The sequence below is a fragment of the Rhinichthys klamathensis genome, unplaced genomic scaffold (genome assembly GCF_029890125.1).
Source record: "Rhinichthys klamathensis goyatoka isolate OS25496 unplaced genomic scaffold, OSU_Roscu_1.1 h1tg000105l_1, whole genome shotgun sequence".
NCBI classification, from domain to species: domain Eukaryota; kingdom Metazoa; phylum Chordata; class Actinopteri; order Cypriniformes; family Leuciscidae; genus Rhinichthys; species Rhinichthys klamathensis.
The window spans coordinates 1,063,449-1,078,006 of NW_026606644.1; the positions used below are offsets into that span (position 1 = coordinate 1,063,449).

Sequence of the window (14,558 nt, forward strand, 5' to 3'; positions counted from 1 at the left end):
AGGCTAAATTATTTACCACAGCGGTAATGGACAATTCCGGTTTCAACCTGTAGGGCGACCGCAGAGGAAAAGTTACTTGGTGTTGCTTTAATTTGGATAAAGTTGTGTCACAAACAGATGCCATCCTTTGGCGAGAAAAACATTCAAGGGTGTTTCGTAAGTTTGTCATGAGCTTGAACAGGTCGAGTGTGTATGAAAGTGACACTGAAGCAGCGTGACCATGTGCTGGTCAGAAATCCACATTGGTCATAAAAGTTGTTCAGAGCTGAGGTTCAGATCACCCAGCGGGGCTCAGTGCCCACCTGCAGCCTGATCTGCTCTGGCAATGAGTCGGCATTCACTGCCACACTCAAGGCCAAATAAACAACATTAATATAATTGGGCTAATACAGCTATGGTCACTTGTCCACTTTTTTCTATTTGATGCAATATCGTTATTTTGTGTGTGATTTTTCTGATGATAAAAAAAGGTTTTTAGAAACATTATAATTGAAACCCATTATTTTTGTCATAATACATAATTTCTAAATTGCAAATTAGCATACATATGTATTTCTCAACATCTGTAATTAAAATGAAACTTGGAAGAAATATTGCACAATTGCATTTTAGTAAATGCTACAATTGAAATGTAAGCCGCACATTCATTTCAATGCAAAATAATTCATTATCTATGATCGATATTATCATAGCTAGTTTTTTTTAACCACTTTTCTTTGAAATAAGCTTACAACAAATCTTGCATGATTCAATTTAAATGAATACCAGTTTGCTCTTGAGATGAAGAGATGTCTTATCGATCACAAGTTCAGTATGGCGTACCACAAGGCTCAGTACTAGGACCGCTGCTGTTCACTCTGTACATGCTACCATTAGGAGATATCATTAGGAAACATGGAGTTAGCTTTCCCTGTTATGCCGATGATACTCAGCTGTATATTTCTTCAAAACCCAACGAAACTTACCAATTCACAAAATTAACGGAATGCATAGCTGATATAAAAAATTGGATGACTAGTAATTTCCTACTACTAAATTCTGAAAAGACAGAGATTCTAATTATTGGACAAAAAACTTCCACACGTAATAACCCAGAATACTGTCTAACACTTAATGGCTGCTCTGTCAAGTCTTCGTCGTCGGTTAGGAACCTGGGTGTGCTATTTGATACCAACCTTTCTTTTGAAAGCCACGTGTCTAGTATCTGTAAAACTGCATTTTTCCATCTTAAAAATATATCTAAATTACGCCATATGCTCTCATTGGGAAATGCGGAACAATTACTCCATGCGTTCATGACCTCAAGGCTAGATTATTGTAATGCTCTACTGCAGGGGTGCCCAATCCTGCTCCTGGCGATCGACTGTCCTGCACAGTTCATCTCCAACCCTAATCAAACACACCTGAAGCAACCAATTAAGGTCTTCAGAGCACGTCAGGATCACTTGAAAATTAAAGGCAGGTGTGTTTGATTAGGGTTGGAGATGAACTGTGCAGGACAGTCAATCGCCAGGAGCAGGATTGGGCACCCCTGCTCTACTGGGTGGTTGCCCTGCACGCTTAATAAACAAACTACAGCTAGTTCAAAATGCCGCAGCTCGAGTTCTTACCAGAACCAGGAAATATGACCATATTAGCCCGGTTCTGTCAACACTGCATTGGCTCCCTATTAAACATCGTATAAATTTTAAAATATTGTTGATTACCTACAAAGCACTAAATGGTTTAGCTCCGCAGTACTTGAGCGAGCTCTTAACGCATTATAGTCCTTCACGTCTATTGCGATCTCAAAATTCCGGCCAGTTGATAATACCTAGAATATCTAAATCGACTGCTGGCGGTAGATCCTTTTCCTATTTAGCACCAAAACTTTGGAACAGTCTTCCTACCATTGTCCGGGAAGCAGACACACTCTGTCAGTTCAAAGCTAGACTAAAAACACATCTCTTTGACCTAGCATACACATAATACATTATAGACTTCTATAAATTCAATGTTAGGCTGCATAGATTAGGTCAGCCGGAACTGGGAACACTTCCCTTAAATCTTGATGTACTCGCTACATCATAAGAAGAATGGCATCTACGCTAATATTAGTGTCTTTGTTTATCCCGAGGTTTTCCCGCAGCCTGCCGGATCCAGGCCGTGTCCAGATCTGACGAAGGAGATTCGCCTGGACCCGATGACAATGCAGTGCTGAAGTATCCACTATCCTCTCCCTATGGAGGATCCCTTTCCCACTCTACAGATAAAGCGCTGTGCATTCCGGCTCGCGTACCCCGAAGTGATAAAATAAAACAAAATTCTGTATCAAAATTTATAGGCAAAAAAAGTAGTTTGTTTAGGCTGGGTTGTATGAATTACAAACCTGCGCACATATTTTAAAAAGCACATAACTATAGAATTCTGAATGAGCATGTGAACGCCGTCAGCGTTAATCACAGGTTCGCGTTTAAAGTCTGATCATTTCGACGGAGGTGAATCAATCAAAGTTAACTTTAGCTGGAAGTAACATTATTCAAGAACCGCTATAACGCCAAAACAATCTGTTACCTTAAATTATATGTTTATCTCTGTAAAGCTGCTTTGAAACAATTCATTGTTAAAAGCGCTATATAAATGAAGGTGACTTGACTTGACTTGACTTGACTCTTTGCAACTTATGATGCACATTGATTTTAATGCTGAATTCATTAACTAAAAGTATAACCACTTTTAATTGAAATGATCACAAGACAAATTGCACCAATTCTATTTTAATAAATGCTACACCATTTGCTCTTTGAAACATGATGCACATTGATTGATTTTGAAAAATTGATTAACTATTTTTTAATTTCTTAACCACTTTTTGCAACTGATGACGCACATTGATTTTATTGCTAAATAACTTAATACAGTTTAACAAAACGCTTCGATGTTCAAAGGATCAATGTTTTATGTGATCATATCGGAATATTGTATTGATATTTCAATTCATCCATCCCTATGTGTTCCGTCTGATCCATGTGTGTGTCTATCTCTGGTAGTCTGGTGAGGTTGTTGATCTAACAGCTGATTCAATCCCTGGGTCTCTCAACCCCCACAGTCTATTTATGGCAGATTCCCCTGTAGGACTCAGTTCTCAGGCCATACATGGAGTTCACTGGTTGAGGTTACCTCTGATCGAGTGTGTGAGCATGTGCACTAGCATGACTCTCAATAGACTGTCACTCTGGAGTTGTTAACTGAACAGGATATTCAGAGAATTGCCACCTGCGGATTTTAAGTGACCACTTCTCATGGAATATTCTTTGGATTAGGACGCCATTGGAATTTGATCATTTCTTTACCTTTGTTGTGTTGTGTTGTTTTCTTTAATTGGCTGCCGTATCCTATTTTTTCCTCTTCTTTCCCCCTTCCAAATATCCTTCCCCCCCTTCCCTCCCCCTTTTCCCTTCTTCCTGTCTATCGCCAACACCGTTATTCTTTTACATCCTTCATTCACATGGATCAGCATCCCTTCGTTTTTAGGGTGGAGTATGATGGGCGTCTGCTATCTCTTCACCTCTTATCATTCACAAACTGACGGTCACTTTATACAAAACACTCTTTAGAGACTGTTGCATTTGCTTTAGTTGCGTTTGGACTCTACACATGAACTTGGGAAGCTTTTCCAGGCAGTTACAAGTAAGTACCATTTCCATCTTCCTCCTTTTTGTTTCTCCATCTATTTGTCTCTGTGTGGCGGCAGCCGTAAGCCCTCAGGCTGAGCCGGCTTTATTAAGCCCCATGATAGCGTAATCCCCCTGTGACTCCAACCCACTCTGATCCGCTCCCTGCTGGACAATGGACAGGTTGGGAAGCATGTGTCAGTGATTCTCGTCGGCGTCCGTCCTCTTACAGCTCAACAGGTACATTTTGATAGAATCTACTATAACTGTTGAATGTTCTGTTGCTGATGGTGCTGCATGGTTTCTTTACCAAATAACCTTCTGAGTTGGTGTTTGTTTATGTGGCCTGACCTTGCTTTGGAACTGGTGACAGTGGAATTGGGATTCTTACAGGATTTTTGTATTGGCTATGTGTGAAACCAGAGTATACGGAGATAGAGATACATCTATCCACATCTGAATCTTGTCTAGGAAGATATGCCTTCATCTGGTTGGCTTTGGAAGGCAGAATTGATGTAACCCTCGTTGTCTATGATATCCCCCAACCCTGAGTGTGTGCTTTGATAGTTAGTGGAATAAAGAGAATGTTTGATGGAGCAGTTGATAATGAATTCCAAAATGTTTGTCCTTTCTTCCATGTTCCATCTGTCTGTCCGTTCGTCCATCTGTTTATATACGTATGTGTGTATTTAATTACTTGATTATTTATTCATTTGTTTATTAAATTTAGTTTTTTTATTTCTGTTTTTATTTTTGTTTATTTCACTTATAAGCCATAAAACACACACATTTTGTCCTGTTTCTTCAGGTTTTAGAGAGAGCCAATCTATAGGAACTAGAGATTCGGGGGTGGCTTTTTACTAAGTACCCACCTAGCAACCACCTAGTAATGTCTTAGCAACCACCCGGAACACCCTGGCAACCACCAACAACACATGATGTTTTATTAACAAAGTTCGGGAGGAGCACGTTCAGATAATTAAACCTAATTAAACACACGTGGAGCACATTCAGATAATCAAACCTAATTAGACACGAGTGGTGCTTAATCAATGAGTTAAGCGCTGTGTATATATACAGCAAACTTACCTCCGTTCATTGACAGTTTAACAGCATCCCTCCACCACCCCATCTCCTCACTTATAGTCCAATACTCTTACAACAACGGGGGGAGTACTCTGGGTTCGGGCAAAATTCCGAGCTCGGAGCCCTCCCCCCGGACAGCACGCCAAATACGCATAATCTTTACTCTGTTTAATTGATGTAAGTGTGAACTCGTGAATTGAGCATTGTGGCAGCAAGTTTTACATGGACAGGAAACATTTCGATTTTCTTAAGAACATTTCCTTCTGAACAATCGTAGTTAACAGGTTTGTTATTTGATTGTTTTGATTGATGTTTATTTGCAAAACTGAGGGTTGGGACGTTGAATAGATATTTTGCTTGACATGATACATTGAGATTTTTGCACTGTTGTTTTGCTCATAAACGTAAAGGTTAGGACTCGCTGTGCCCTCAAGTCGTCTGAAGCTCATCTAGAATCAGCTGTTAACTGCAGGGTTGTAACTGGAGTGTGTCTGAGGACTGTGCCAACATATGCCGGTATGTGTAAGCCTGGTATCCCATGTGTGTTTATGTTTGCGATGTCTGGAGGAGCGTGCAACCGCATCAAGAAAATCACCTGCTCCTGTGGGTGCTTATGTTCTCAAACAAGCACTTGCTTTTTAAAAGTATTTTCATTATGTTGTCATTGAGGTCAGGCCAGGCGTTAATTACCGATTATTTCTGCTTGTATGTGAATTTGGAGTTATATAAAATGCACTGCATGGATTCCCTCTTTCTCAGATTTTTTAGACTTACGGTTCTGCAATATTTTAGGCATGCATCCTGATCTGTGATTCATATCACATGCTACTTAAGAATAAAGATTGATCCAGCAGACCTTATGATATGAGACCGGCTTGAACTCCATAACCTCAGTGACTGAAACTGTACCCTGCCCTGAAGATGAGCTCCTACCTTAAGAAAAAGAGCATGCTCAGGTCTAGAGCCACACAGTGTTGGGCAATGTGGTTTAATGAAATGTAAAAAAAAAAATTGGATTAGGTAAGGCTTTAAGGCTACATTTATTTGATAAAAAATACAGTAAAAACAGTAGTAACTGTATTTTAAAATATTATAAATGTAATTTATTCCTTTGCAAAGCTTTGTTATATTAGCATTCAAACTTGTATCTTGCTTCCAATATTAAAGGTGCAGTAAGAGATTTCTGAGAACAAGACACTTGTAGCCAATCAGCAGTAGGGGGCGTGTCCACTCATGATATGGCAGGAGAGAGAGTGAGCAAGAGGGAGAATTAAAGAAAGACTGCAGAAGGAGAGATGGCTGAGAGACATTACAAAAGAGAAAAGCTCAGGAATGTCACTAGAAAAAGAAGGGTTATGATCCGGCAAGAGCTTTCGGACCCGCGTTCATATTAGAAAAGCTTCCCAGCACTGGAGAGACTGAAGCGTGAAGGCCTGAAAACGGACGCAGAGGTTGTGTTATTTCTGCTCCATATGCGAGTAACATTGGTTTTGCTGTTTCACATAACCAAGATATGCTGTTGTTGTAATGTTTGCATAGTAACAGGACAGTTTTGAGTGCCATTGTTTGTCTGGAGCTGCTGGCGACTAACAACCAACACTTGCTTGTATATAGGTACTCTTGTGTCCTGGATGTTCATTTTTTGTTCTTCCTTGTCGTTTATTTGTCATCCTCACTTTATATTTCGCAAAGCATTATATTGCTTCGCTTCACCTATGATAAAGAGAAATCCACTGTTGGATCTGGTTGGGCGGGGGGCGGGGGGCGGGGGGCGGGGGGCGGGGGGGGGGGGGAGCAATGAAGGGAGGGGTGTGTTTGTTTGGGTTGATTTCAAATATCAACAGTGTTTCTCAAAAATTGCTTACTGCAGCTTTAAGGGGAGGGGGAAATCTGTGTAAATTATTAAACGGATATAGTGAAATGTTAATTGGAGTTAAGAAATGGGGAGAGTGGGGTAAAATGTCTTAGTCCCTTAATCTATCAAAATGTGCATATTTTTTGTCCCATGTTTTGGCATTTCAAAGTAGTTCTGCATGGTAAAAATATAGGTTTTATTGTAAGGTAAAATTTATTTTATACTCGAGCAAATTTATCCAGTTTTCAAAATACTTGGTGTAATGCCAATGCATTAACCATATAAATGATTTGTCCAAAGGTTACTCATGAATTATTCAACTAAGAGTGAAGAGAGAGAAGTACTTTTTATGGATCTAACTTTTGGAGATTATTGTGACAGTTAATGCACAGTTGTGGGAGTTTATTTGGTAACATTAGGATCACTGGGCTTCATTTATGAAACATGAGCAGATTTCTGTGTAAATTGCTCGTAAAAACAATCTTATGTGCATTTACACATTTATTCATTTAGCAGATGCTTTTGTCCAAAACAACTGCAAAACTGTCACAACAATTTATGTAAGAAGAGCGGTTTTACAAATGATTTGCTCAAATTTGTTCTGCTTGTGCTTTGTCAAAGAGAGCCATTATGTGGTCTTGGTCAAACCTTTTCTGAATATGGTTTGCAATTCTGGGAAACTAGCAAACTAGATGAGCTCTGAAGTGACACTGTCAGAAAATGATCTCAGGCTATCTTTGGTTTTAAGAACGTAACACGGCCGTCTTTGACCATCTCACTGTACGACGTAGGTCCACTGCTTAGGCGCCACGACCACAGAAATCGCCACGATTGGTCATCTTTCGTCTGGGACAGCCCAAAATAGTACAATGTGTACCGGGCATAAATGTGTACCGGTTGGGTAATTGTATGCAATTGGTGGTCTGCACAGTCACTGTGGTTATGAGGCTGGAAAGGGCACTAAGCAGTCCATATGGCACCGTGTGTGTGTGTGTGTGTGTGTGAGAGTCTATGGAGCCAGACTGTGGTATTGCAGCTGTTGAATTAGTTGCACCTGCCCTTTCTGTCAAAACAAACAGTCAGATATCAACACTTAATGTCAACACTTAACCCCTCTGTTTTCTTTTTCTTTGTACTTTGTCTCACAGTTCTTGTTATTGTCTATCTATATTTTTTTTAAAGCAGAGATAAATATATATATATATATATATATATATATATATATATATATATATATATATATATATATATATATATATATATATATATATATATATATATTGAGGATGGATGTTTAGGATAATATATATTTAACCGCTATAGATTAATTCATTATTTAATTATGGGGTTGCACAGTATACACTCACTGATCTATATAGAATGACTGGATAGCTCATGACGTCATAAACAGTGAAGCCACCGCGCCGCCATATTGTGATTCCCTAGTGAGCTCACGCGTTCTATTGAATCAATAGGAAATTGTATGATTTGACTGAGAAAACATTGCATAACGAGACACCGTCTTTAAATCTAAAGTCTCCCTGAACAGTCTTACAACGCAAACATCCTAAGCATTTAAATGGGTATTTGTTTAAAGTCGGAAATTATTCCTGCTTAATAAAAATTAAGTATATGTGAATTGTGAACTTTTAAAATTTAGCTCTTTCTGATTGTGTTTTACAGATAGATCAGTAGTCTGTTCAAGTATTTGATTAGTTAGCAAGAACATGTCCAGGAAATGCATAATACAAATTGTATGGGTTAATGTACACCTGTTTCACCTCTTATTTACACCTTATTTACACTGCACACGTCTGCGGCGCGTTTACAGCTGCGACACGGCTACCGGAGCTGATCGCGCCCACAAATCGGCAAATTACGTGGAAATGCTCCTGGTGTGAGTTGACACCGCGTGAAGGTAGGAATAAAACATTGTCGGAGCCATAATGCGCCGCAGATGTGTGCAGTGTAAATAAGGGGTTTACACATAGGTCTACTCCGTTTGCAGTGCATATTTTTTACCATACCCATGTCAACAGGTTGGAGCTTTCACTGCACGCGGATGCCCGTTTGTGCTGCAGGCGCTGAATTAAAGTGACAGTGCATGGTTCGTGGTCAAACTGAGCACGGATTGACATGAAAATATTAAATATATGCATTTAATTAAATTTATAAGAAGTAATGCATTGAATAATACGTTTATTGGGTTTAAACTTGAATACGTCTGTGAAAGAATGCATAGTAGGCTATACATTTTTTTTTTTTAAACAACACGGAAATAGCGACAATTGTGCATATAAGTTACTATATATGAGGCTTAAAGTACAACCTGTGAGCAGTTTTTCAAGATCCTTTTGTGATCTTCGTTTTACACTTGTTGATGCGCAGCGGGTCATCTTAAAAGTGCCGTCGGAGCTACCTATCTCTGTATAACGGCCGTTGGAGCCCTCTGCTGGTAGGGAATCGTAAGATGGCCGCTCGAACACTTCCGGTGGCTTCACTGCCTGGTGGCAGTTTAGAACGTCATGAGCTATCCAGTCATTATATAGATCAGTGTATACACTACTTTTTAAAAGTTTAGGTTTGGTTAGATTTTTAAAAAATGTTTTTGAAAGTCTCTTATGCTCATCAAGGCAGCGTTTATTTAATCAAAAACATAGTAAAATTATGAGTAATATTGTGAAATATTATTACAATTAAAAATAACTTTTCTGTGATGTTAAAGCTGCATTTTCAGCTGAATCATTCTAATATGCTGATTTGCTTCTCAATAAACATTTCTTATTATTATTGACATTGAAAATAGCTTGTGGTGACCTTTATATTTCTTGTAACACTGTAAAAGTCTTTACTGCCACCTTGCTGAATAAAAGTATTCATTTCTTTTTTTTAAAGAAATGATGAAAATTTTTTATAGCATTGTTATATTTTATTTATATATATTACTACAGAATGTACTTAAGACCATGTTCTTATCATCAGGTTTTGTGATAGCCTATATTGCGATAGGATTTTAATCTATTAATCCATATAATTTATGAAGATCTGCGGATGAAGATCTGGTGCCATAAATGTTGTGCGGCTTTTCTGGATTTTATATGATAAGGCTAAATCAGAAGTGAAATGTAAAACCTGTAAGGCTGGATATTTTTTGCAGATATTCCACTTCAGAAAAGATTTGATGCTCATTTAAGGTGTTTTCTTTAGAAAAGTGATTGCTGTCCTTCTGATGCATGCAAAACTGATGCTGGAGAATGAACAAGACGTTAACCAGACCAGACTGTATCACCATGAAATCAAAAATGCCAAATCTTTTTTTTATTTTATGGAATACTGCAGTGTTATATATGATTTATCCATGCACATCATTATTTTAAATTGATGCTATAGTAATCTTTTATCAAAATAACATCCCCTCCCTCTTGCAGCAACAAATCGTCTCTTCTCTGATGATGCGTTTACTAGCGTGAGGGTGAGACAACCTGTCACTCACATGAGATCGACCAATAGGAAACCACAACCTTCCAATCAATTCCCTATGGACAAAATCAAGTCCCGCCCTACATTTTTTCATGACAACTTTAACGATAATCTTCTATAGTGACAGTGTGCAAAAGTCGTGACTGCACTCTGTAGCTATTTGTTTTGGTTTGCAAAGCCATGCTTTGCTCCTCTCTGTGTGCGTGTGTGTGTGTGTGTGTGCGCCGTCCTTATCACATTAGCTCTGCAATGTGTCACCATTTGATTTAACTGCTACAGAGTCTGAATAGAATTCATCCATAAATCTCCCACTCCCACTGGTATTGTTTGCAGCTCACCGCAGTCTGTCTTTGTCCTTTGAGGTTCAGCTGTGGCTCTTTCCCTGCTCTGGGTTGAGTAACATCTTTCCGAAACATGTGACATCTCTCCAAATACAACTCTCACTTTTGAATGGCAGTCAAGGGAGAAAGATGGTGTAGTTATGGCATCTGCCAGCAGGGGAAAACTGGCCATGCTAACCAGCCAAATCATGCCCTCTTGGTTCAGATTGAAACTTTGGCCAACTCCATTGATCATTACAGACTTCAGATGGCACTTTCCTGCTATTCGTCAGCTGTGTTTGACAATGCTTTAAATGTTTATAAGTTCGTGTCTGTAGTTGTTTTTGGATTACAAGAGAGATTGAAGAATGGAGGAGTTTGTAACGCAGAAGAGTAATGAAGGTTTTGAGTAACAGCTCAAATGATCTGATGTTTAGAATGAATTCCTTGTGTAGATCTTTATCATTACTTCCTGTTTAGAGCGGCTGTTGATGCAAGATCAGCTATTTCCCCAAACTGATCCAAGAACAACTCTTGAATAAATTTCATGTGGTGATGAGGCCTGAGACTGATTCAGACTCTTCACAACCTTATAAGAGCAGAGAATGTGAGTCCTCGACATTTGTAAACCTCAGAATGATGTGTGCTGTGTTTGAAATGGAATACTAGTGTACTGCGCATACTACATACACAGTATACGGTATTCTGCTTAGTTTAGAGTTGTCTGTTTATTTGTGGGGTGGTGATGGCGCAGTGGATAAGACACATGCCTTTGGTGTGAGAGACCCGGGTTCGAATCCACTGTGAGACACCAATGTGTCCCTGAGCAAGACACTTAACCCCTAGTTGCTCCAGTGCCGTGCGACCTCTGACATATATAGCAATTGTAAGTCGCTGTGTATAAAAAGCGTCTGCTAAATAAATAAATGGTAAATGGACTGCATTTATATAGCGCTTTCACAGACCCAATGGCCACCAAAGCGCTTTAATTTGCCTCACATTCACCCATTCACACACCAAGGGCGTCTGCCATACAAGGCGCCATCCAGCTCGTCGGGAGCAGCCGGGGTTAGGTGTCTTGCTCATGGACACCTCGACACTTGGTCAGGTGGAACCGGGGATTGAACCACCAACCTTTCGGTTTGCAGACAACCTACATGAACCACTGAGCCACATTAAATGTAAATGTAAATGTTTTACCCTTCTACAGTTAATATTGTTTAATTAATTCAGTGAATGGCATCCCGTATACTCTTTTAAATAAGACTGTATCTAGCCTTTTTTATGTTGAAATTAATTTAATTCTTACCCTTAATACATTGTATTATTAATTCAGTGAATGGTGTCCATTTGTAATCTTTTAAATAAGATTTTTTTTCTTACCCTTTGCTACAATTAATGTATTGTATGAATAAAGGTATGGTAGGCAATTTCAGAGAGGCTAGCAATAGAAAGCTTTGAAAGGATTAGATCCCACCCTCCCTTCAGATATTCTCCAAAGTCATACCTCCTCCAAATGCCAGAGCAGAGTCTGCAAAGCGTCACGAGACAAGAGACAGTGTTTTATTACCTCATGTCTCAAAGCAAATAATAATAATAATAATAAATGTAAACAACTTACAGAGCTCTTTCTTCTACCACCTGACTGCTGCAGATTAATTTGGGCATTGATAGTGTTGACATAGAAACGCATAAATCCGAGTCAGAGGATGTGAATGGCTCTGGGTAGAACATCACGGGTTGCCATCTCGTAGCATAAGCTGGTGGTTTTGGTTCAGGAGGAGCTGTAAAATGCGGCTGCTGTTTGTTTACGGTGCTCAGTGACTGACGTCTGTCTACAACTCTGCATAGCCTCATGAAACACGCTGATGACGTGTGATGTCTGCGTGAGGAGGTGCACAGAGGTATGGAAATGCATATGTTGACACGCAGACCGGACATCCTATCATTGCATTCGGAAAAAATGCAATGATTGGACGAAGATTTTTTGGTCCAGAGACTTCCACAGAATATATGTACATGTTTTAATAGACCACTTTAATTATTGTTTGCTATCAGGATGTGAAGAGAGTTTCAACCAGTTTAACAAATGAAAATCATTGCCTACCATACCTATAATTCAGTGAATGGTGTCCATTTATAATCTTTTAAATACGACTATTTTGCTTTTATTTAATTTTGATATTTATATACACTCACCTAAAGGATTATTAGGAACACCATACTAATACCGTGTTTGACCCCCTTTCGCCTTCAGAACTGCCTTAATTCTACGTGGCATTGATTCAACAAGTTGCTGAAAGCATTCTTTAGAAATGTTGGCCCTTATTGATAGGATAGCATCTTGCAGTTGATGGAGATTTGTGGGATGCACATCCAGGGCACGAAGCTCCCGTTCCACCACATCCCATAGATGCTCTATTGGGTTGAGATCTGGTGACTGTGGGGGCCATTTTAGTACAGTGAACTCATTGTCATGTTCAAGAAACCAATTTGAAATGATTCGAGCTTTGTGACATGGTGCATTATCCTGCTGGAAGTAGCCATCAGAGGATGGGTACATGGTGGCCATAAAGGGATGGACATGGTCAGAAACAATGCTCAGGTAGGCCGTGGCATTTAAACGATGCCCAATTGGCACTAAGGGGCCTAAAGTGTGCCAAGAAAACATCCCCCACACCATTACACCACCACCACCAGCCTGCACAGTGGTAACAAGGCATGATGGATCCATGTTCTCATTCTGTTTACGCCAAATTCTGACTCTACCATCTGAATGTCTCAACAGAAATCGAGACTCATCAGACCAGGCAACATTTTTCCAGTCTTCAACTGTCCAATTTTGGTGAGCTCTTGCAAATTGTAGCCTCTTTTTCCTATTTGTAGTGGAGATGAGTGGTACCCGGTGGGGTCTTCTGCTGTTGTAGCCCATCCGCCTCAAGGTTGTGCGTGTTGTGGCTTCACAAATGCTTTGCTGCATACCTCGGTTGTAACGAGTGGTTATTTCAGTCAAAGTTGCTCTTCTATCAGCTTGAATCAGTCGGCCCATTCTCCTCTGACCTCTAGCATCAACAAGGCATTTTCGCCCACAGGACTGCCGCATACTGGATGTTTTTCCCTTTTCACACCATTCTTTGTGAACCCTAGAAATGGTTGTGCGTGAAAATCCCAGTAACTGAGCAGATTGTGAAATACTCAGATCGGCCCGTCTGGCACTAACAACCATTCCACGCTCAAAATTGCTTAAATCACCTTTCTTTCCCATTCTGACATTCAGTTTGGAGTTCAGGAGATTGTCTTGACCAGGACCACACCCCTAAATACATTGAAGCAACTGCCATGTGATTGGTTGATTAGATAATTGCATTAATGAGAAATTGAACTGGTGTTCCTAATAATCCTTTAGGTGAGTGTATATATATATATATATATATATATATATATATATATATATATATATATACACTCACCGGCCACTTTATTAGGTACACCTGTCCAACTGCTCGTTAACACTTAATTTCTAAGCAGCCAATCACATGGCGGCAACTCAGTGCATTTAGGCATGTAGACATGGTCAAGACAATCTCCTGCAGTTCAAACCGAGCATCAGTATGGGGAAGAAAGTTGATTTGAGTGACTTTGAACGTGGCATGATTGTTGGTGCCAGAAGGGCTGGTCTGAGTATTTCAGAAACTGCTAATCTACTGGGATTTTCACGCACAACCATCTCTAGGGTTTACAGAGAATGGTCCGAAAAAGAAAAAACATCCAGTGAGCGGCAGTTCTGTGAGCGGAAATGCCTTGTTGATGCCAGAGGTCAGAGGAGAATGGCCAGACTGGTTCGAGCTGATAGAAGGGCAACAGTGACTGAAATAACCACTCGTTACAACCGAGGTATGCAGCAAAGCATTTGTGAAGCCACAACACGCACAACCTTGAGGCGGATGGGCTACAACAGCAGAAGACTCCACCGGGTACCACTCATCTCCACTACAAATAGGAAAAAGAGGCTACAATTTGCAAGAGCTCACCAAAATTGAACAGTTGAAGACTGGAAAAATGTTGCCTGGTCTGATGAGTCTCGATTTCTGTTGAGACATTCAGATGTTAGAGTCAGAATTTGGCGTAAACAGAATGAGAACATGGAACCATCATGCCTTGTTA

General features: G+C 39.8%; 1 protein-coding gene across 2 annotated transcripts in view; it reads left to right on the forward strand.

The window, feature by feature from the left end:
- Positions 1-3,617: 3,617 nt before the first annotated feature.
- Positions 3,618-14,558, forward strand: part of svilb (supervillin b) — a 63,087-nt gene continuing 52,146 nt past the window's right edge. Inside the window, exon 1 of one of the 2 annotated variants that reach the window (XM_056253470.1) lies at positions 3,618-3,669. The gene's annotated coding sequence lies outside the window, so the exon portion shown is untranslated. Of the gene's footprint in view, positions 3,670-3,790; positions 3,894-14,558 lie in introns of those variants that run through there. The other variant, XM_056253469.1, reaches the window with a different exon arrangement.